Source organism: Anoplolepis gracilipes, chromosome 5 (assembly GCF_047496725.1).
Source record: "Anoplolepis gracilipes chromosome 5, ASM4749672v1, whole genome shotgun sequence".
Classification (NCBI taxonomy): Eukaryota; Metazoa; Arthropoda; class Insecta; order Hymenoptera; family Formicidae; genus Anoplolepis; species Anoplolepis gracilipes.
The window spans coordinates 2,240,488-2,262,591 of NC_132974.1; the positions used below are offsets into that span (position 1 = coordinate 2,240,488).

General features: G+C 34.2%; 2 protein-coding genes across 4 annotated transcripts in view; one reads left to right on the forward strand and one right to left on the reverse strand.

Annotated features, from left to right (window-relative positions):
- Positions 1-22,104, reverse strand: part of LOC140666249 (uncharacterized) — a 308,424-nt gene that overhangs the window by 7,932 nt on the left and 278,388 nt on the right. The gene's annotated exons all lie outside the window — the stretch shown is intronic.
- LOC140666248 (RNA binding protein fox-1 homolog 2) overlaps positions 8,625-22,104 on the forward strand; it is a 256,874-nt gene continuing 243,394 nt past the window's right edge. For both annotated transcript variants that reach the window (XM_072893213.1, XM_072893214.1), the window contains exon 1: positions 8,625-9,141. The gene's annotated coding sequence lies outside the window, so the exon portion shown is untranslated. The remainder of the gene's footprint in view (positions 9,142-22,104) is intronic.

The following is a 22,104-nucleotide window of genomic DNA, read 5'->3' on the forward strand; positions in this document are numbered from 1 at the left end:
AGGATCGACTATAATAGGTAACGTTGATACGCGGGTAAACAGATCTATCCCATTCCTCGAATACGTGCTCGCGACGCGAGGTTGCATATATATTATATACATGTGCGCGAATCAATTGTCGGTGTGAATATCCAGAGTATTGCATATTATATACCACGCGAATATACGTACAGGAACGTGGCAGCGGTTAATAATAGGAGACATATTGAATGACCGAGGCTTGACATGCTTGATTAAATCTCGCGAATTTCATTCGAAGTTGTCAGAGAACATTTCTTTTATTTTCGAGGCTAACAGACATTTTTCTATAAAATATATTTAATCATTGTTTAATAATTGAAGACTTTTTGTTATATTAAACTTATTTCAACTCACACTTTATTTCTTTCAACTCTTGCGAAAGATATTTGTGACGTGTGACTCTGTCATACGTGTATCTATTAAGAAGAATTTATAACGTTGACAATGTGCTAAGGATTCAATTATAAATGTGAATCTTTCTTAATTAGCGTTTGTGTGTAACCGCGATTTGTGTAATGGTAGCTTGGGTTACTGTGTGTAAGGATCGTTAATTACAAAGCTTCGAGTTAGAGCTTAATGATGCTTAAACATCAGTACGAGCATACTCACGCGTAAACTTCGCAACCCTATTCTAATTCGCATTGTCACGCATAGAGACTAGTAGGTCGATCGTTATTTCAGCTTTTAATTAAACACGTCATTTATTCATGCATCGCTATGCGACGTATATTTCAAATGCTAACGATGCATAACTCGATGTATTCGATGTGTTATTTCGGCTGAGCAACATATAATTAGTTCATAAGTTAATAAAATTTAATCAATTGATTTAAAAAGTAAAGCACGAACCTTTAATAATTTGTCTTCTTTTTAATTGTTTCAGTAACCTATGCTTGAATTAACAAAAAATATGTAGTTTATAAGTATAAAAAGCACAGAGTTATTTATGCACATATATATTTATTTCAATAGAGTTAAAGTCGAGTTTGCGATGAAAGAAATCGATGCAGTAATTTTGGTAGATTCCACGTGGAATTAGAAAGGGATGACGTATGCCGTATTACAGCGTCATTTGTCAAGGGTTTGGCAAGACGCCAAAACCAGAACCGTGTGCATCTGACCCGCAAGTGCAACAAGTATAATTAGGGAAAGTAGAACTTACACGAACTGACCTGCGCACAGTCGACTTCGTGTAATCGATATACGTCGAACGACGCGCGTACCAAAATTCCGCTGACCAGAATCAAAGGAACCGTTTCCGTCCAACCAATCGTTGTCGAAGGGAGCTAGGTTAAAATTGGATTATCCGAGTATGCTATATCATTTGATCATAATTTAATCTCATAAATCATAACCAATAAATAAGAATATAAATATGAAAGTTGTTGCAAATGAAAAAAAGTATCATTTTTCTAATTTACATATTTATTTTATTAATTGTTTGACTATAAGATTAACAGGCATTTTATTAAATAAGTAATCCGCATATAATTATTTCATATTCTTTATATACTTGTATTATTTATTTGATACATTTATTATTTAATTCGAGTATAATTTGTAATTTTGGTGTAAAAAGAAATTGTGCATTGAAAAGAATATGTGTAATTCCAAGTTCAGTACGATGTAGAAATTATTAGTATTGTTTAGTAATAAATATCGACTAGTAATAATATGTATATAGAGCGGAGCGGGAAAGCGATTTAATATTTATCGGATTAGCGGAATGAATAATTATTTCACAGCCTGCAATTTATTAACGTCGGATGTGAACATACATTATATACATATATATATATATATATATAACAGGCATAATAAATGTAATAATTACTGAATTTAAAATAGAGATGCCTTCCAGAACGTGCGCACGATGAATAGACAAGAGTTCTCTCTTCTCTGGTGTGCGTTATATTTATTATTTTTCATATAAGCTGCTAACGTTATGCGTGCGTGCACGTACGTATTGCAGGATAAATTACACAGACGTTACGCGCGATTTTACCGCGTTGCCGTGAAACCTGCATATTGCGACTTGCTTGTGATTCACACTTGTATAGTGTCAGAATAAAATGGCAGGAGGACGAAAAAAAAAAAAAAAGAAATAAACGGGAATTTGACGGTAAAAATAATTCATTTTTTTTACCCGGTAGCATCTTAACACCGCCGTCAATTTCACCTGATTAATATATTATATATATCGCAATCTTTTAATTACTACAAATGCACCTATGTCATAAAAATTATAGTGCGATACAATTATAGGATTAGTGGAAAAAAATAAGAGATAGCGAAATTGTCAGACGGTATTATATATCTTGTGTAATGTATAAAGGATATTCGATTATGCTGGCAATATTTCGTTACGATCGGAAGGCATTAATTGGGAATGAAATACACGCGTCGTGCGCGAAGAGTTGCGTGGATTTATCGTCAGCCAAGTTTCTAGACCCGTATTTATCATAGGAACGCTGCCGCCACCCACGCGTCAATTGTACCTCCTGTGCACATCCTCTCTTAGTGAATCTCATTACCTAAACGCGTCGGCCAATGGCGGGCGAGTGTCATATAAATTTGCAACACAATATCACTTTATCATTGCATGACATCCACGATATGAATTATGGAATGAGGCGCACGTCAGACTTTGTAGCGTAAGCCGCCGCGCCGGTGGCTACAACAACACATCCGAGCAGAAAGTGATATCAACGAGAATGATGCTCGTTCAGGTGTAGCAGCTTACGGAATTATAATATGCCGCAATGCGTGCATGGTAATCCGCCTCGAAGCGTATTCCGGTACATATTAAATTACTCCGCTAACAATAAGGATAACAGAGAGACGCCAACAGTGTATGTAGGAATGTTTACGATACATAACAGAACCAATTATGAAATAACAGATGCTTCGTAAGGTACATTCTCCGAAACAACAATAAACACCGAGAGAAAACCTTCGCGAAGCTAGCGATCTATTTTTCAAATTTCGATACTCAAGAACTTGTGATATGTATACAGATTGTTGCGTTTCTTGCCTAAAGAGTTTTGGAGTTCCTAATGCATTTCAAAAACCTCCAGGCCTTCGTTTCATATATAGTACAGAAAATGGAAAAGTTTCTTCGCAGCATGAAATTTCCGTACTTTTGCACGAAAGAAAAAAAACTTGTCATACGTATAAAGTTTGTTACCATCGCGATCTTTTCTCTCCTTATTTGCGTTTACTTTCTCGCATACGTTTGCGAGGTACTGAGCAAACTAGGATGCAATGAAAGCAAGCGATGTTTCTATTTAATACACTCGAGCACTTTTAATTATACGATCATTAATATATCAAGTGATTGTTGGATAAAAATACTGGCGTGGGAATATTATTCTGTGAAATTAGCTTCCGAAAAAGTTGAATTTTTTCGTTATTCCACGATTGACATTAGGTTCACAATTGCGACTGTTTTAGCAAAATTACGTCGGTCAGTTTTAAGCTAATTCGTAATATATAATATATTTTCATTTGGCAGTGCATTTACCTCGAACGGTAGACGAGACTTCGTTAACCGATAGCATTTTGCAATTGTGATGACCGGAAAGGGTAAACGATTTTATACCCGTAGTTCGTGCCGCGTAATAATAAAAAGCGGAATTATTTTGCAATTCACCGCGTTCGTCGAGTTAATTAATGTATCGCCCCGTTCCCCGCGGAGAGAGGCCGTTTCTACCTCTCTCCCTTTTACCCTCTCCCCCTCCCTGTCTTGACTGCAACGGTACCGTCGGGTGAATTCGAAACTCGAAATAAAAAATTCAAGTCGCGTCGATTACTATCGGAGTGCAAAATCGCGGCCTGTGCAAAAATAATTCCGGACCGCGCGCTTCCCACTTTTACGAGGTAATTTATAAACTGTACGCCAACACTATACATCATGTACCTGATATAATTGCCCTCGCTTCGTGTGTACGTATTATATTAGCATCGCATGAATGCTTTCCTTAAATAGACGTATTTAAAATAAATTTATTGTCTAGATATGTTTTTATAATTGGATATTTTATTATATATATATTACTTTACTTTTAGATAATTATAATTTTGATAACTTTATTAAAAGAGAACATGACAATGTATATTATTACAAAACAGAATCCGATAGCTTCCATACTCATAATATCAATAAGAGATAATGTATTGATTATTAATTCATATTGTTAATTATCATAATGTGTACTTGTATAGTGGTTTAATTAATAAAGTTTATATAAATAAATATAAATTTACTGCATATATTAAAGAGTTATATTATAATCCTATTAAAGAGTTAATTTATGTAAACTTGTTATTGTAAAAGAATTAATTAATGGGAAAAATATTTTTGAAGATAAATATATTTAGAATACAAACATTATTTCTTGCGTTAGAGACGTGTACGTCAGACATCAATTTCCAAGCTGTCAAACATCTTTCTATCAAAGCTCTGTTGATATTTTCTTTGATTACATAATATCTGGATATGATGTGTCTATTTAAAAAAAAAAAAAAAACGCGTATATATTAGAGAAGCAGCAAAAGGTATTTATGACAGCATTTACGTCAGCTATACATGTATACGTACACACGCGGCACAATGAGGCCTCTCGGTGGTGCGTATATCGATTTTGACGCAGGTATATCCTGGTCAAGCCAATTTCATTTACGAACCATATGTCCGCGCGCGCGGCGGTTTTCACTGACACCGCGAATATGATTATGCGCGCGTGGACATTACCAAAAACAATGTATCGGAACACATACATACATTTGTTGCGCAATCTGGTTTCGGTAACAATAATCGTAAATGAATGCTATACAACGAATGCGGCGCGACTGGTAATCGCATAAAATCTGACAACTGGGATATACGGAATCGCATACAAGGGATAGTTAAAAGGACACTAAAATACAAAACATTGGAACATATATTCGCACTGTCGAAAAAAAAAAAAAAAATCGGCTGGCTGAGAGATCGACGCTTATCGACATCGTCGTGATAAAAGCCTAGGAGATCGTACGCGCTCGAACGCGCAAACTGCATAACTGGGTAAGGCCGATCCGATAGGTTTTGTACAAGCGAGCTTTGATTGATGATAAAAGAGTTTATTGACTTGCGCCGAGCGCAGATGCAATATTTTTTTTGTCTGAATACGGAGTTTGATTGATAGCATGCGCGCACTTCGTTGCTGATATCAGCCACGATGATAAGAGCTTTTTGGACGCGGACAGTGAAATTGTGTAAGCTATATATTATTTCTATTCTCTTTTTAAATATATTTTGTTATATTATATTTATTAAAAGGTACTCTTTTGCAATATGTAGATTAAAGTCAACGTATATTAGAGATTGCTTTATAAATAAAATGTATTTATTACATTACTGTCGTTAAAATCGTGAATCACAGGAGTAATATTATATAGTTGGTTATGAGTTTCAGAGAATCTCTATTAAATAACATTTCAAGAAAACATGAATATATTAAAGGAAAATTTAATATTTTACGCACAAGATTATGTATTATATTTGATATTCTTCATATATATCTTCCGGATTTAATTTTGTCTGATCGTGCATCATTAAAAGTACTGCAAAAACATTTGCGCTTTGTATCTCGTAAACAAATATTCAAACAGTATTATACACACATGCGTCCATTAAGCGAATTTTCGTTGATCGTATAATTAAAACATTTGCACTTCTCTGTAAAAGTACCATCAAATTTAAAATTGGTGTAGTCAGAAATTCAAGTAAGCTTTATATGATACTATTGGATATAACAACTAAATTAAACAATAATATTTATTAAATACAGAAACATGTTTGAAATAATACAGGAAGTTTGTTTGACATCCTTTGTCGGTACATTCTAAAAATATAAAAATTTTGAGAAAAAACATATACGAAATCTGATTGATAATTTTAATTTAAAAAAGGTTTTCTATAAATTATTTGGAAAACAGTTATTTATTTTTTTATTTGATAATATTTATCTTACTTAATTAAATCACCAATTATTACACATTTGCATCTGCAATCTTATAAAGTTTACTTGACGAAATTATCGTACGTTTCTATTAATAAAGCGATATTTAGGCATAATATAACAGTCACTCGTCACTATTTTATCTTAATAGTTATTCGTAGGTGATATTTAATTTCTTGATAATTTTTATTAATACTTACATACTTTAATTAGAGGTATAGTTGCGTGGTTTTATTTGAACTGTCATACGTTCATACTATTAACACAAATATCATATTTACACATATATGACAATATTTGATATTTTCTTCGATACAGCTCGATAGTATACGTTGGCTCATTTATTTAGATAATATTTATTCTCAAAAACTTAAAATCATCTCACGAATCTTGGTCACGATTGAATTTGCACCACGAACGACCCGACATGACCGCGCGCTATTCATTATTAAACCTCTCAACTTGCAATTCCGTTAGAGCACTGTGGTCCGATTTCGGGATTCCGAGTTTGTACACATGGAGCTAGAAATACCTTAACGCGTGAATTTGCATGCGTCGACGCATATTTAACGTGTCTCGTCTCTAAATATTTGTACATTCATGACTAGTTTAGTTATTCAAGAAACTATAATTCTATTTCAAAGTAAAATAAAATTATTTTCTATTATTAATAATATTAATTTTGTTATACTATTATTTTTTATTAATTTTTATTTATTAATATATTATTAATATTAATAAAAAATATATGAATAATCTCGAATAATTAACACTCACATAATTTATGAATATTTAGAGACGAATTATCGGCTTCAAACATGTATTATATATATATATATATATATATATATATGTGTGTACATTATATATATATATTACATACATATAGTATTTAATTAATAACTGTTGACATATATTCTATTTGAATATTTGTCGCGCGAGAAAAGCCTTTTGTTTCTCAAAAGCACGATACAATAATAACTAAATATAATTTTTAATTGCAAGATAAAAATCTGACTAACAATAAGAAACGCTCGAAAAGTAAATGTTCAAATGTATCGCTTTGTTTTTTCTATCATAGGTTTCTGTTTTCTTGAAACTATACGCTCGTTCAACTTCTGTAGAAATATTCGTGCTCGATGTAATATTAAATTACGGCGCATGTATAAACAAGTTAGCTGCTGTACTCGCGCTACCACATATCGTAAACAAAACATGACCGAGTCGCTTTCAAGAATCCTTTCCCTTACGCCACAGGTGCGTGCTTTACGCGCACGCTCTCGTCCTTACATTTTTCGATATAGAGTCTTATTTATTGTTAGTATCGTTTCGACTATCGCGAGAGTTAGACCGAGTTTGTCGTGATTCTTGCTTACGTTATATTCGAACGCGTTATTCAATCTACGCAATCTATAATACTGTCAAGGGTGATTAATTAAATATTTAAAATGTGACCGTGTATTAACCCTTACTCGGTATTATTATTTTTGGCACCTTCTAACTGTACAGGTGGGTCAGCGTAATTTCGATAAGTTTATTAATATGTAAAAGTGTTTTAAAAAATGTATATACATACCTTCTTTGAACATTCTGAGTAAAGACTAAAATAATAAATTTGAAAAATAATTTTACTTGAATATATTATTTTATGATTATTTGTTTTCGAGAAATTGACGTTGTTAGAAAAATCACGGACAAAAATTACCCACCAATACGGAATAAGGTTTAATAATTAGTGATGAAAATTATACGGCATTCGCATTCTATATACGTAAGAGTTACTATTATGTTTAGAATTTAATGCTTGATTCAAATAATAAGAGCCATATTTTTTATTCGTGACGTAAACTCGGAATTTCGGACGTCAAGGCCGATATTACATTTGTCGTACGACAAATTTTTCGAGCGTATTGATTGGCTGTAGGATAGAAAATTTTCAGATACTTGAACTTGTCCATCTCCTACAGCCAATCAGCATGCTTGAAAAATTTGTCGTACGACGAATGCAACATCGGCCTTAACGTTTAACTCGGAATCGAGAGAATTTAGTCGTCTTCGCGCTCTTCTAGTGCACGGTTATTTGCGATCTTGAAACACTTGTGATGCAGATATAATCGCGATGGAACATCGTCGTGAGTATCAAAGAACATGAAATCAAATGATCGTTGTAATTAATATTGCGGTCGGAGTGGAGATACATTTTACTTATCGCATTTTCCAATTAAAATAAATCCTTAGGGCCCCAATCCAGGGCTCTTCCAATGTCAGTCAACTTTATAATCTCGGTTTAAACTACATCTTTCTATCTCTTAAACTATCTCTTTCATATAGGTTCTGAAAAAGAAACGAGGATATATAATTTAAACCGATGTTAAAGTTGAGCGGACGTTGGAGAAACCGGCCCTTAGAGACATACGTATGTACGTACAAAATATATTATATTGGGCGTCTTATCTGAAGGTAACCGCGAGGTCGGGCGGTGAGGGAGGGGGGGGGCGCTGATTCGCCGGCTCGAGTACTCCGTGGCGCGAAGCTGCGCGCGTCGATCGGGTCGACGCGCGACGCGCGCCGCGCTGATCGCGGTCGTGTCGTGAGCGGCAGAATCGCGCGAGCCACTGTGTCAGTCGGACGGTTCCGCGTCGCGTCCCGTTTGCGCATCTCTATTGAAAATCGGCAGCTGCGTCGCGTCTGCATCGGTCGCGCGTGTGGCAGAGTGTGTGTGCGGCGTGTCGATTTACGGCAGCGTCCGTCGTTCGTTGATTTACGACGCATATATATATATATATATATATATATATATATATATATATGTATGTATATACATATATATACATCAGTATATCACGTATCTGTGCCCAGTATTATTCGCTAAACTGTAATCCGCGAGTGCGTTACCCGCCTTCGGTTTCCTGTTGCAGTCGTTCGGTGGTGGACATTCACGCAAGCGAGAAGGAAGGACCTGAAAGTGATTGGTGATTTAGTGTGTTGTCGCGCAAGTGTTTGCCCGGACTCGACGTGAACGACAGAGGGGGGAAGCGGACAGAGGAGTGAAAGCTGTCGCGCGAGGCCCAGGACACGCAATCGGACTTCCGCTAAACGATTCCTGTCGACGGAAACGGTGAGTGTAAATTACACGTTTGCTACGTATGTGTATGTTTGTTTACATCTCGCGTAGTGCGCAACTTAGGAGCAACTCGAAATTGTGAATACATGACGTACGACGTAGACGTGCAACATGCGTCGTGTCACGATTTGGAATAAAAGTGTAAATCGTAGTTCCGATTATTGTAAATGATTCATGAACGTTTCGATATTGCGACTGATTGCGCACTTTTATGTACTTTTCCTACACGTTCGATAGTAAATTAATATCATGAATATACATTTTATTGACTTTCATCATGGTGGTTAAGTCCAATCGCTTTTATTAGACTTGCTTAAATTGCGACTTGGATTGATTGTTAATAATTCGATATTTATTTGATATTTCGATCGTTGTACTAAATTTGGGCTGTACAAAAATGTACATAGTATTAAATAAATACAATTTAAAATCGAGTTTTAACGTTAGCAATATTCTTTGACAATATAAGAGATTTTATTTTATAACTTGTATATTTGAACTGTGATTATGATGCAAGTCAAAGTATAATCGTGATATTAAATGAGACTTAAAATTGACCTTTACCATTAATGACGTATACTTGTCAGATTTATATTTCTAATATAATGTAAGTGTCAGATTAAATATTCGTATATTTTCAAAAGCTATATATTTCTAAAACATTTATATTTTCTTATGTGTCAGTTGATTTTTTTTGGCTCTGTTAAATTATCGATTCAATTATTTGGCGTAGAATTGACCCGAATATTTAAAATATAAAGAAGAATAGTTTTAAAATCATTATGATCAATTGTATGAAAATGAATAGAGTCTAGATATTAGAATTTCTATAAATATTTAGTGATAATATAGAGTCTTTAAAGTTAACGATTATTATTGTGAGGAAGCAAAGAAACAATAAATATTAATAAATATTTTATTATTTTATATTGCAATTATTATTATTCGATTAATCATAATACAATAAAAAAATAAATCAATACAGTTCCAACTACAGTTTTGTGACGATACTATAAAGCAGTTATATTTTTGATTTTTTTATTGCAATTTAATCAATTACTTTATAAATCTGTCTTTAAAGAAGACGAATATATTGTATTTGTATCGAGTTTTTTAGTCGTATATTTCAGCTTGTGTGTGCTGAATCATTGTATGATCGTGATATCAATTTCATAAATAATCATTGCATGCTGAGATTAGCCAGTCGAATAATCTGGTTTGGAGAAATCAGATTGATTGAAAATCAAGTAAATTGTAATTCGATGGTTCGGTTTCGGATATGCTATAACTATTATTATTATATTTATAATGTATATGCATGCAATTTCCAAAATAAATCGTTACACACAATTAACAATTAATTTTCGTATTTCAAAAATAATAAATCTAGAAGATTTAAACATGAAAGATTATTTTTTATGCGATCCATATATCTTTATATAATTATAAAAATAAACGCATATAAAAAATTTCGTCTTATTAAAATAAACGGTCATTATATCTTTTCGACATGCGTGTGTGTGTGTGTGTGATAAGTATGAAATATAATTGCTGTTCATACAATAACTTTGGACTTTGTCCAATCTTTCAATTGCCAATTACAACAATTCTGTGAAAGTAATTGAAAACGTGTACACGACAGTCCTATTCTCTATTTTCATCTATGTGTCTCACATATCAGACTACATCGACAGACTGCAATTCACATTCAATGTATCCGATCTCTGTTGATGCAAACACAGGGTGGATTGAGAGATTGTAGATATTTTGCATTTTCGTACGCTAAAGTCGGCGCGAAATTTATTTATACTCACGAACGTACGCCGGCCACGCCAGCGGCGTCCGCTCGGAAATGCACTTTGGAGCGGCGCCGCGTATATTTCACGACATAGACGTTTAGGAGCGCGGAATAAATTGCGAACGCACGAGCAAAGGTCCATTTGCATACAAACGCAAATGTCCCGAACTACCGCGATTATGTGCGGAGCGTGGTTACGTATGTAAATAAACGGTCACACCGCGAACGCGCGAACCTTTTCCGAATCATCGCGACGTTTCCTGATCATGTGACGCGTGTGTAACGTCGACTCTATTTCTATTATCGAAACGCGTATGCTCGAAACTGCCTCGAAATAACGAGAAAGGAAGAATAAAAGCCGGAAGACCAATAGAAGCGATAACGCGAATCTCTCCGCATACGTAGAGCGTTCCCTATAGTTTGTCCCTTGTTCCAAGCTTCATCGAGTGTATTATTTCTGCTATGCACGAGTGAGCATTGGGATCAAGTGAAATATATGAGAAAAGTGTCACAGTGAAATATAGGAGAGAGAAAAGTATCAGGCATAAATATCAGAATTCTATTCATAAATAAAAGTTTTGATGTACATATATGTCTGTATATATAAAAAAGACTTTTTTTACTCTTTACATACTTTATTTATAATCAATAACAATTTCGCGGAATATGATTTTTTAACATAATTTTGCGCTACTTTTCTCTATGCCTTTTAATATTTATGAGAGCATGCATTGTTTTATTCTACTTTCTTATTGGTTGCTTCTTATCTCAAGAAATATCAGTAATATTATACGCTGTCTCTTATCTGTCGCATTTCATTCTCGTATTTCCCTGCGACGTCTTATTCAATGATTGTAATTGCATCGTATTCATGATGGTTCATTCGACGAAAATGTGATTATGGCAAATATATCGCAAGATATCAATGGCATAATATTGGAATACATAATTAGCTTTGATTTTTTAATTAATAATTAATATATATAATAATGTTAATAATTTGAAACTAGAGCAAACGCACATATTGAAATAATAGATAAAAATATGTTAAACGATTTCGCTTGTTATTCATCACAAAAAATAATTAACATACTCATTACAAAATTATGCATTAACTCGCATAACTATATGACATATTATAATGTCAATAAATAAAATATATTTGTATATGAATATACTCATTATTGTCATTTATCTTTATTTTTCAATATACGCGAGAATTGTATTTATCTGTTGCACTAGATTTTCTGTAATTTTCTATCTAAATATTTGAGAAATGTTTTTATTTGTTGGTCGAAAAAATTTTATCGTTAGCAATGTGTTGAAATCGTGCTAGAAAATCGCAATAGCAAAATCGATTCCGAGGACAACTCGCGCGACGAATCTGCGATCGATTCGAGCAAGAAGTTGATTGACTGGCGCGGTCGCTCCTTTTGTCGTCGTGCCAGATCACGTTTGACCGGCTTTCTGAAGGACTGTTCGTTAATGTCGCTTGAGCGTCAAACCGATATAGTTATAGTCTTATCTAGCTGTTCGCGCGTTATTTGCATTCTCCAATTTCAGTTTTATCACTGACGTCAACCTCAAAACTGCTTATACGAAAGCGGCTGCATTCAACATCTCTCATTGTTACTTGGAATCAAAGTTCGAAAATTTATTTTCAAAGTTAAATTTTCGTGTAGTTTTATAGATAAGATTGCTATCGATGATAAATAATCGCATGAATAAAACTGCGTTTACAGGAAATTGCGAGCCAGAAGCAACGTAACATTATATAACATTGGCAAATCAATCTTATTTTTCGAGCTTGACACATCAAAAGACACAAAAACATTCGTCTTCTCACATTTTCGTATCCCTCTCTCTCTCTCTCTCTCTCTCTCTCTCTTTCTCTCTTTCTCTGTTTGCTGCAATAAACGAACAGAAAATTATTCAGTATTAGCAGAGAGCTATGATAAATTAAACTTTGGAAAATCACGGACCGCTCTTTAGCGGTCGTATCGCTACAGTATCATTTGGTATCCAGTTAAAGGAACGTACAAACACGTGTATCGCGCATATCGCTGGAGATTCGTTTGCCATCGATCCAATAATGTTTTCAATATCATTGAGCATTCCGTTTTCGTTCCGCCGCATGACATATAATAATTGCAGTTGCGCTCTAATCGCGCGGATATGTAATCAATTCGAACCATATTTTTCGTCGGAAAATGTTGAGTGCGGGGAGGGGAAGGGAGGGAATGTATTGTCCGTATCGAATTCACATCGCGCGTTAATCGTTATTAATGAATTGCCAATAGTACGATTTTTGTGCTCGCGCATCCGGATTACGGAAAGATTGAAATCTGGTAGCGATCGTATATCACGATGATGTTCGTACATTCCTACATTTTTCGGGAGCTTTGATGCGGATGAATTTTTTGACCTCGAGCGGGATGGGGGAAATAGTTGAGGAAGAAATCCATCGTAAATCCATCTCTTTCGCGGAAAACTTAGTTCCAGGGCGTCGAACTGGAAGTCAGCTTAAGCATCACGAAGGCACGAAGAAAGAAAGCTCGCTCTTTTCATTCACATACACGGAGTGTTTCAGAAAATGCGGTAAGCGGCAGTAATGATGCATATTTTTAGAACGCGATTTTAAAATCGAGCCTTGTTCAACAATTTCATTGACATTTTATTTGAGATAAATATTTTATTCATCTTAATTAGTTATATATTGAAAAGTAAAACGACTTTTTCATTATGGAATTATATAAACAGTTTAGTAATCAACTCTTTAATTTATACGAATTAAAATTTAATTCAGCCAATGTGTAATTGACTGTTATTAATAAGATATATTTAAAAATTTTAACATTAAAAATAATGTGGAATAAAAGTCTTTAAACTTTCTCTATGGAAAGAGAATTTTCCACGTTCATTAAAACAAACCGCGCAATGTATCCAACTGTCATTTTTGCTAAACATGGGTAAAGCCTTGTAATCGTCAATAAATCTTTGATTTAGTAAAGGAGCTTAATTCATTAATTCCAACAGTGCAATTGTCGATTTTACAGCTTCCGATAACTCGTACATCTCGTTTGTACCCTCTGTTAATCGTCTCATTCTCTTTATCCCATTCGTACAGTGTGTTTACACATATTACATTTACGAAAATCTAATTATGATCATTTCTCTGTAATTTAGAATAAAGGGATATATTCGAACGTGCAAAGTAGAGTGGTAATTAATTTTGCGCTTTGTACATATTTATGAATTATTATTTCGAATAACTTTGGGCTTTCGCGGTACGAGATACAATATCATGGCGGTTTGATCTAATCGGGTAAATATATACTCCGACGTGTGCGTCATCGCGGCTTCGTACGATTGGTGCGTCGAGCCATGCATGAGTCTGTGTGCACGTAGGTGCATCTGATTGTCGAGGAACAGTGCATGCAAGAAATGATATGCTCCGATGTGCCAATGTGTACACACATCGATACCCTTCGAGGCTCAAGCTGACAACACGAGTCGCAGAGAGAGGCATCTGAAATTTATTCCCTTATTCGGGTTCATTCGCGAATCTTCTTGTTGATGAAGAAGTCCCTACGCGAACAATTTTCATCTCAAATATCGCCTGTATAACGATTCATTCGCGTCAATTATTTAGAACAATAAAGTCTAGTAATCTCGAGATTAGAAAGATAAGGACTACTTTTAAAGAGGGAATTGGGGTAAATAAACATTGTCTAACTAAAATATATGTAGAGATTATAAAGGAAGTGAATGCTCTGTGTGCTTGCGATGCCTCGTACACCGTATTTATAATTTATTATATTAATATTCATGAGAGAGGAGGATATTGAGAGAAGTGATTTGTGTAGACAAAACTTGCAATATATGTACATGTATACTTATATACTTAATTCTTGAAGAGAATATAAAAGTGCACATATGTAACATTGTATATCTAAAATTTTGCAGATTTAATTATTATTAATTATTTAGAGTAAAAAGAAACAAACAAACGACTTGAACTTAATATACAGGCAATACATTCAAGTATTTACGAACGGGAACAATATAACATTTATGCGAGGGAATTCTAGGTGTTTCAAACTTCTTGTTACCGCTAGCATCTATTGCTCCTATATACTCAAATCCTGAAGGTATAGATTCTGTTTAACTCTGAGATTATCGTAGATGCATTGCAACATTCATGTAAATTTATGGTTTTCGAGTAATGCCAGCGGCCATTTATTATTATAGTTTTGACTTTAGAATGTAATCTTTTAATTTGAAAGATGTGATTAATCGTTTTCGATTAATAGATCATTTAAATTCGTTTTATTCGTTTTACGATGTAAACTGCATACATTATTCACAATCTAATTTTTCGCAAAACAAAAAAAAAAAAAACAAAAAAAACAAAAAAAAAAGAAAATAGAGAAGAGACTATATCAATAAAGAAAATAATTTGATACATGTTTCTGTTTAAATTTATCGCAGGCGGGAAAAAGTACAGTGAAAAGTTTTTGAAAACTTTACTCGAATTGCGCTGTTTTTCCATCAAACGAGCTGTGCGAACACACAAACCATTCGGTCTGTGAACGCGGTTTGAAGTAGGACTCTGAATATTCATGGCAAATACTCGCGACTTCTTCCGAAACGAATGTATTTCACGTTTTAACAGTACCCGAGAGCGCTCTTTCCGGGCCATTTATTTATTCGTCGTCTCTGTCCGTACTTAACAATCGATAGTATTTGATACCATTGTCCATCGTGTTCGTCGGGATTGTTGATGTGTATGCTCGGTGCGCCTATGCTTTGTAACCTGTCGCCTAGTAATTTCCCACCTCGAATTTACTTGATCGATTTCTCTCTTATTTACTCTTGCCTGACCTATTTTGCCATTTGCCCTTTTCGCTCATTTATTTCATCGTGCACTGTCCCTACCTCTCCCTCCCTTTTTGTCTGCTTTCTCTCTCTCTCTCTCTCTGTTCCACCTCGTAAAAGCGATCGAGTAATTCGAGAATACGAGCGACGCCAATAACTATACCGATCCGACCATCTCGCTGCAATGTATGGCAGAATGTCACCAGAATGGAGTTTCGAAATTGCCTTCGAACTTGTCGGAACCAGAAGTGCCAGTCCCAGGTGATCGGTAACCGGGACGATACGTGACTTTACGACGAACGCTCCATCGCATTAATGTTTCGGGATTGTGAAAGAATATAGCTTGTTTGGTAGGGAAAACTGCGCTCTAATGCCACTGAATATAAAATCTCTGATAAAGACAATTTATAATTTATGACAGAATTTCATTTATAATTTTATACGTGTACATACATGATACGAAAACCACATTTCAGAAAGAATCAGAATATATAGGTACTCACGGCTCATATAAAGTAATAAATAAAATTTTATCCCGAGTTTCGTTGTTAGAAACTGTCTAAAGTTAATTAATATACATGCGATAACATACGTGGAAAGATATATTAAAAAAAATATCTGTTAGAGACAAATATGGAAATTTCCAAAAAATGTTTATAAACAAACTATAATATTTTAAAAAGTCAGTTATTTTTTATGAAAAAATAATTTTTTATATATTGAAATCTTTATTTATAAAAAAAATTATACTAAAATATTATGATAAAATTGTATTTAAAATATTTGTTTAAAACATTTTTCTGTCATCTTCTCGCTTACTATGTAGATGTGGATCGCCGTAGCCGCGACATCGAATTTCATTTGAACTTTGAAATATCTGCGTCGCGTCGGCGAAAGGTAGTCGTGGTGTCAGGAAAACGCTGTCAGACTTTTCTCATTTCGAGTAGCGTAACGATCGATGATCAAAGCAAGAAACGTGCAAACCGTTCGAGACGTCGTCTCAAACTGTCGAAGAAACTCCTTCGCCCCGCGTGGCATCGGAAAGGCTTCGGGAAGAAACGGCAGGGAAAACTTTAGAGTAAGGGTTTCGTGGAAATAATTAATCGAACGTCGCGAGAGTTGTGAAAGCGATAGGTCGGGGTTGTCGTCCTCACCACTATTGTTGTCTCTCGTCGTGCGACTTTTCTTCTTTCTCGTTCAATGTTGGAAGAATTCTTACGTGTTCGATTTCGCGTAAAAGTCGGGCGACTATCGCTGTTTTGCAGTTTTCATTCTGAGAAACTGGATATATTTGCTTGGTATCGCGAGATTGTAGGAAATGAAAAAGCATGTTACCTCGTCCGTTATAGGGAAGATGCACGCGATATGTCAAAAATGTATAAAACAGTAATGGAATTTAAATAACAATGACGCGAGAAACAAAAATCTTTCGAGATATTTTAATTGACATGTAGTATATCCCATTAATCCTTAATTATTTAACAAGGCACTTATGCATGCAAAATACTTTGCGTGATCATCTTGTATATTTTTGCCTTTAATCTCTTTAAACTCTATATTTCTGTTATTTTCTTATCTCTTTCTTTTTCACGCGTATATTGTACTAATTATATACTTAACAAGATTCCAGATCATAAACTTGTTTGCTGAGTAATGGTAAATTACTTACATATTTTGATAAACCAATTACCATGGCATTTAACCTCATCTTTTTTTAATTGAATAGATGCATTTTTTACAACAAGTAATTAAATAGTAATTATATACACGGTTAAACAAAAAAAAGTTACAATACATGCGGAATATAAATTCACATCTCATGGATTACATAAATTCTCATCCGTTCATTATATATTCTTCAATCACATTATAAATTATTCTACAATAATGTTATCTTTATTTTTTCCCGATAATGCACAATTTTTTAACGAAAGTTCAATACATTCCAGTTTCCGGAAGCATGTTCGTCCAATGTTTACAATTTGTAATTGCGTAATATGCGAGTTCTTTGTCTGTCTTACGCCCCTATTAACACAAATTTCGCGGTCGTTTTGGAGAGATTACAAATATTTAAAGGCATTTGCATACTAATCGACGGGCGTCCGGCCAAAATGTCGGTATACACTTGAGTATTTTCCTTTTGGAAAATATCCATCTTTCACATTGTGAAGCAATCACAATTTCTCATTCACACGCGCGCAATTCCCTTCCAAAATCACGCAATAATATCGTCTTGTTATGTGGACTTTGTCTCTTTCGTATAAAATGCGCGCTTCATTTCACGTCAATTCGCGCGTGTCAGGTTGTCGCGTGTATACATACTTGCCGAGATCAGGTTTCGAGCTATCGAGAACCTTAGTTTGTTAGTCTTCGGCCTTCCGTCTATGTCCCAAGTTTCCTATCTCGTTGACGCAGACAAGCTAAGTTTTCTCGTAAATATATCGATCATCTCGCGACGAGGACCAAAGTTGCTTGGAATTTAATTCAAAGAGGGCTTCGGTTACGTATTGAAATAGGATAACACAGAACGACATCAAAATTTTTCACGAAGCATATTTTGTGCACTTTTATTTCCCTTTATAAAAATATTACTCAGTATTCGTTAAAAATTGATTCATTGACTGGCATCTGAAGTATTTCAATCTGAATTATTTGCATTGTAAATTGCAAAATAGTTTGTTAGTCGATCATTGATTTAAAAAATATATACATATATATGAAGAGAGAGGGAGAAATATTTCGCAATATAAAGGTAAAACTCGCGTGCGATGTCAAGTAGAAAGAATGAGAATAAATGACACGGTAGATTGTCAATCCATCGACGAGAAGTCGCTTTTTATGGCCTGCTATATAAAGTGATATCGTTGGTACTCTCGATTCTTCCGTGCGCTTCGTGTCGTTTGCATGACGATATTGCATAAAAATCTGATGAAAAATGCATGAAATATGCAACATTGCAGACGCCGACGTCGACATTTGAAAGGCGTAAACGTTAAAATGTTAAGCTGTTATGCAAACTTGTCGTTCTTTTCCGGTTCTTTTTGGACAAATCTGAGCGGAAGAATCGTAACAAAAGTAAAAACTCAGAATCTCAGATGTAACGCATTCAATTGTCGAAATTTGTATAGCTATATGCATTTTATCTCTTGATTATTTTGTATTTAAAAATATTTAATATTGTTTATTTGTGAATGTTGTGCAAGTTACATATCATCGTTCGTTAGTAAAGTGTATTCTATTATTATATATTTTATTTTAATTTAAAAAATATTTGAAGACTATATTTTAAATATCAATATAAATTGGAAAATATTTTAATTAAATTATTAAATATATATTATATATAAATTGGAAGATATTTTAAATTAAATAACGGACTGATAAGAGCTGACAATGAGATATTTTAGAATAAATAGGTATAGAATAAAGAGACAGAGATTAAAAACGAAAAAAGAAGGAAATTTGTTTTCAGGAAATTTAAAAATATAATTTTCTTAGAAAACGTAGCTTTTGCAAAGATATTGTAATATATCATGAGGCTTCTGCAGGATACACTTTCTCATTTTCTTTTCATTTTACGCCTCCAACGCGCACGATATTCAATGTGAGAACTTAAGAAACTAGGTTTGCTTTTCAAGAAGTTTTATCGAAAGTTACTGAAGCAGGATTATCGCACTCTAAAGTATTGCAGATAAATGACCGAAAAGGAGAGATAGGATTTTACAGTGAATTACCATAACTTCGATCACAATAGAAAACTATCGGAAAACAGCCGGCTGCTCTTCTCGCGCGTGTTTTCAAATACAACGACTGCCTGCATCGATCATTCTCGGCATTTACGCAATAAAAGATACGCTAAACAGTTACGTAGCTATGTTGCTAGCATCGTTATACAGATGAACATTGAAATTGCATGCCAATCATGCACATCGTCTATTGGCGCGTCGAATTGTAACATATTTTTTGTGTTGCCAGAAATTACATTGCGAATCCTTTCTGCGTTATTGCGGGAGGTTCAATTACCGTGAAGTTACGAGAGACGTGTGAGCGTTGTGCGTGCAATTTATACGCGAGTCAAACTTATCGGTCATTGAATATAAATTCACGTTGAAATAAACTGCCGGTAAATTTGTCGTGATTGTTCGACGCTTGCGATATATGCGATCGTCAATAAAATCTGCTACGGTACCTGAAAATTCGTTTAAAAGCTTTCACTTTGCACGATCCACAATTATTCTATATAAAGTGTCACATGTGTGAAATAGAATAGAGTCATATATCTTGATTGTTACACAGGCACAAGAATATAGGCAAATATTTTATTTAATATACATATATAATATTGGAAACTTGAATCAGAAATTATAGAATATTTGTAAGATTTATATTAATTTATTCTATGGCTTCATAAAAGTAGAAGATATTTTAGATATTCGTGTTCTGAAACGAAAATATGTATTTTTGTCGTAAATTATAGATCGTGGAAAACAAACTTAAATAGAAAAGAAATAACTTATTTTAATAGAGCATTAATCGTGGAGCGATTTAATTTCGTTACGGATGGCAGAAATGAACAAGCTGCATTTATATTGTAGTCCAGATGCGAGGAAAAAAAGTCAACATTGCTGTTCCAGCTGCGAATACTGGACACTCTTGGTTGTCAGATAAAAATAGATTTATTTAAGCGTTATGTGCATATGTGCGGCATATATATTTTACGAACGCCAAATCGCACGCGTGTCGACAGGCGATTATATTCAAGCGAATGATAATCGTAAGCATGTTACGTCTTGAATGCCACAACCCTTATCGGCGTCATGCACACATATGCGTACATACATGCGCGCTGCGTTGATGATAAGCGCAACAAAACATTACTGTTCTCTCTCTCTCTTTCTCTCTCTCTCTCTCTCTCTCTCTCTCTCTGTCTCTCTTTCTCTCTCTCATGAAGCGAACGTACCACGATCCGAGAGCTTCGCCTAATCACCGCTCGTACCGAAAGCTACGTCATTGCTGTTGACAGCGGCATGCACTTGACACTCGCAGCAGGTTAAGTGTATAATATGTATAAATGGCGGCGTTACATCTCTTAGCATACTATTGCAAATTAAAAACTAAAGGTAGACAATATGCAATTATTTTGACAGATTATATTTAGGAGCGTATAATTATACGGTTGGAGAAAAAGATTATTTTTTATATAATTTAAGAAAATTAAAATTATTTTTAGCTTCCTATAAAGATTAAATAAATAATAATAGGAGCTAATTATGTTAAGAATGTTCAGGAAGGAAAAATTAATACGGTGAAAATATTAATATTATGATTTTTAGTGTGATAAAATTCATTTCAGAATTTTCTCTGATACACATGGATAGTTTGCGCGTGTTTACGAACGTGACAGTACTCGGAAGCAAAGACGATAGTTCTAACAGGACGGGAAATTTAATTAAATCTAACGCGAAATGCGTACGTGAAGAGAGGACGTCATTATTCACATTGCGAACCATTTCGCTCGCTTAATTCTACAGGTGCTTTATCACTGCCACGTGCAAAATACCAGAACGACGATGCACAGAGAATGGCTGGCTATTAAAATTATTTTTTAATCCTGCTCTGGCTGTGTATATTTATCTAACTAGAACGTAGAGTACGACGCGCAGTAACTGCAAAAGAGATCTCGAGAATTTTTTCAATAAATATTGTATAATATAACGATAACTTTCTTTCTATTTTAAGAATTATTTCTCTCTCTCTCTCTCTCTCTCTCTCTCTCTCTCTCTCTCTCTCTTTTATATTATCTAAAAATATTAAAAGACTTTATTAGTAAAATTCTATTTTATTTACTGTGTGTCAAGAGAAACATTACAATAGAGTGAAATAAGCACTAAATATATTTTCATATTTTTGCAAAAATACAGATTATGCGAAAATAATATAACTGCTGGAATTGATCAAATATCAGTTTGCGAGGAATATATGATTTTGCAAGATTAACGCGAAATATTGTTATAACTGTAGCGAATGGTCTATATGAACCTAACGAATCGTATTCGCTAATAGAGAGGGAAATATTGACAATTGACCTCATCGACTTCGATGTACGCCATTTAAAGAATAAGAGAAAGATAGAGATGTAAAAAGAGATTGCGTTCTCCCGTTGCAGAGCATTGCGCAGTTGCTTATTGCGTCTTTTAAGTTCACATGAATCATTATCGTAGGATCTATTTTTTCAAAAAAATGTTTACGATTACATTTTATACGTGTTAGTTTTTTTATAT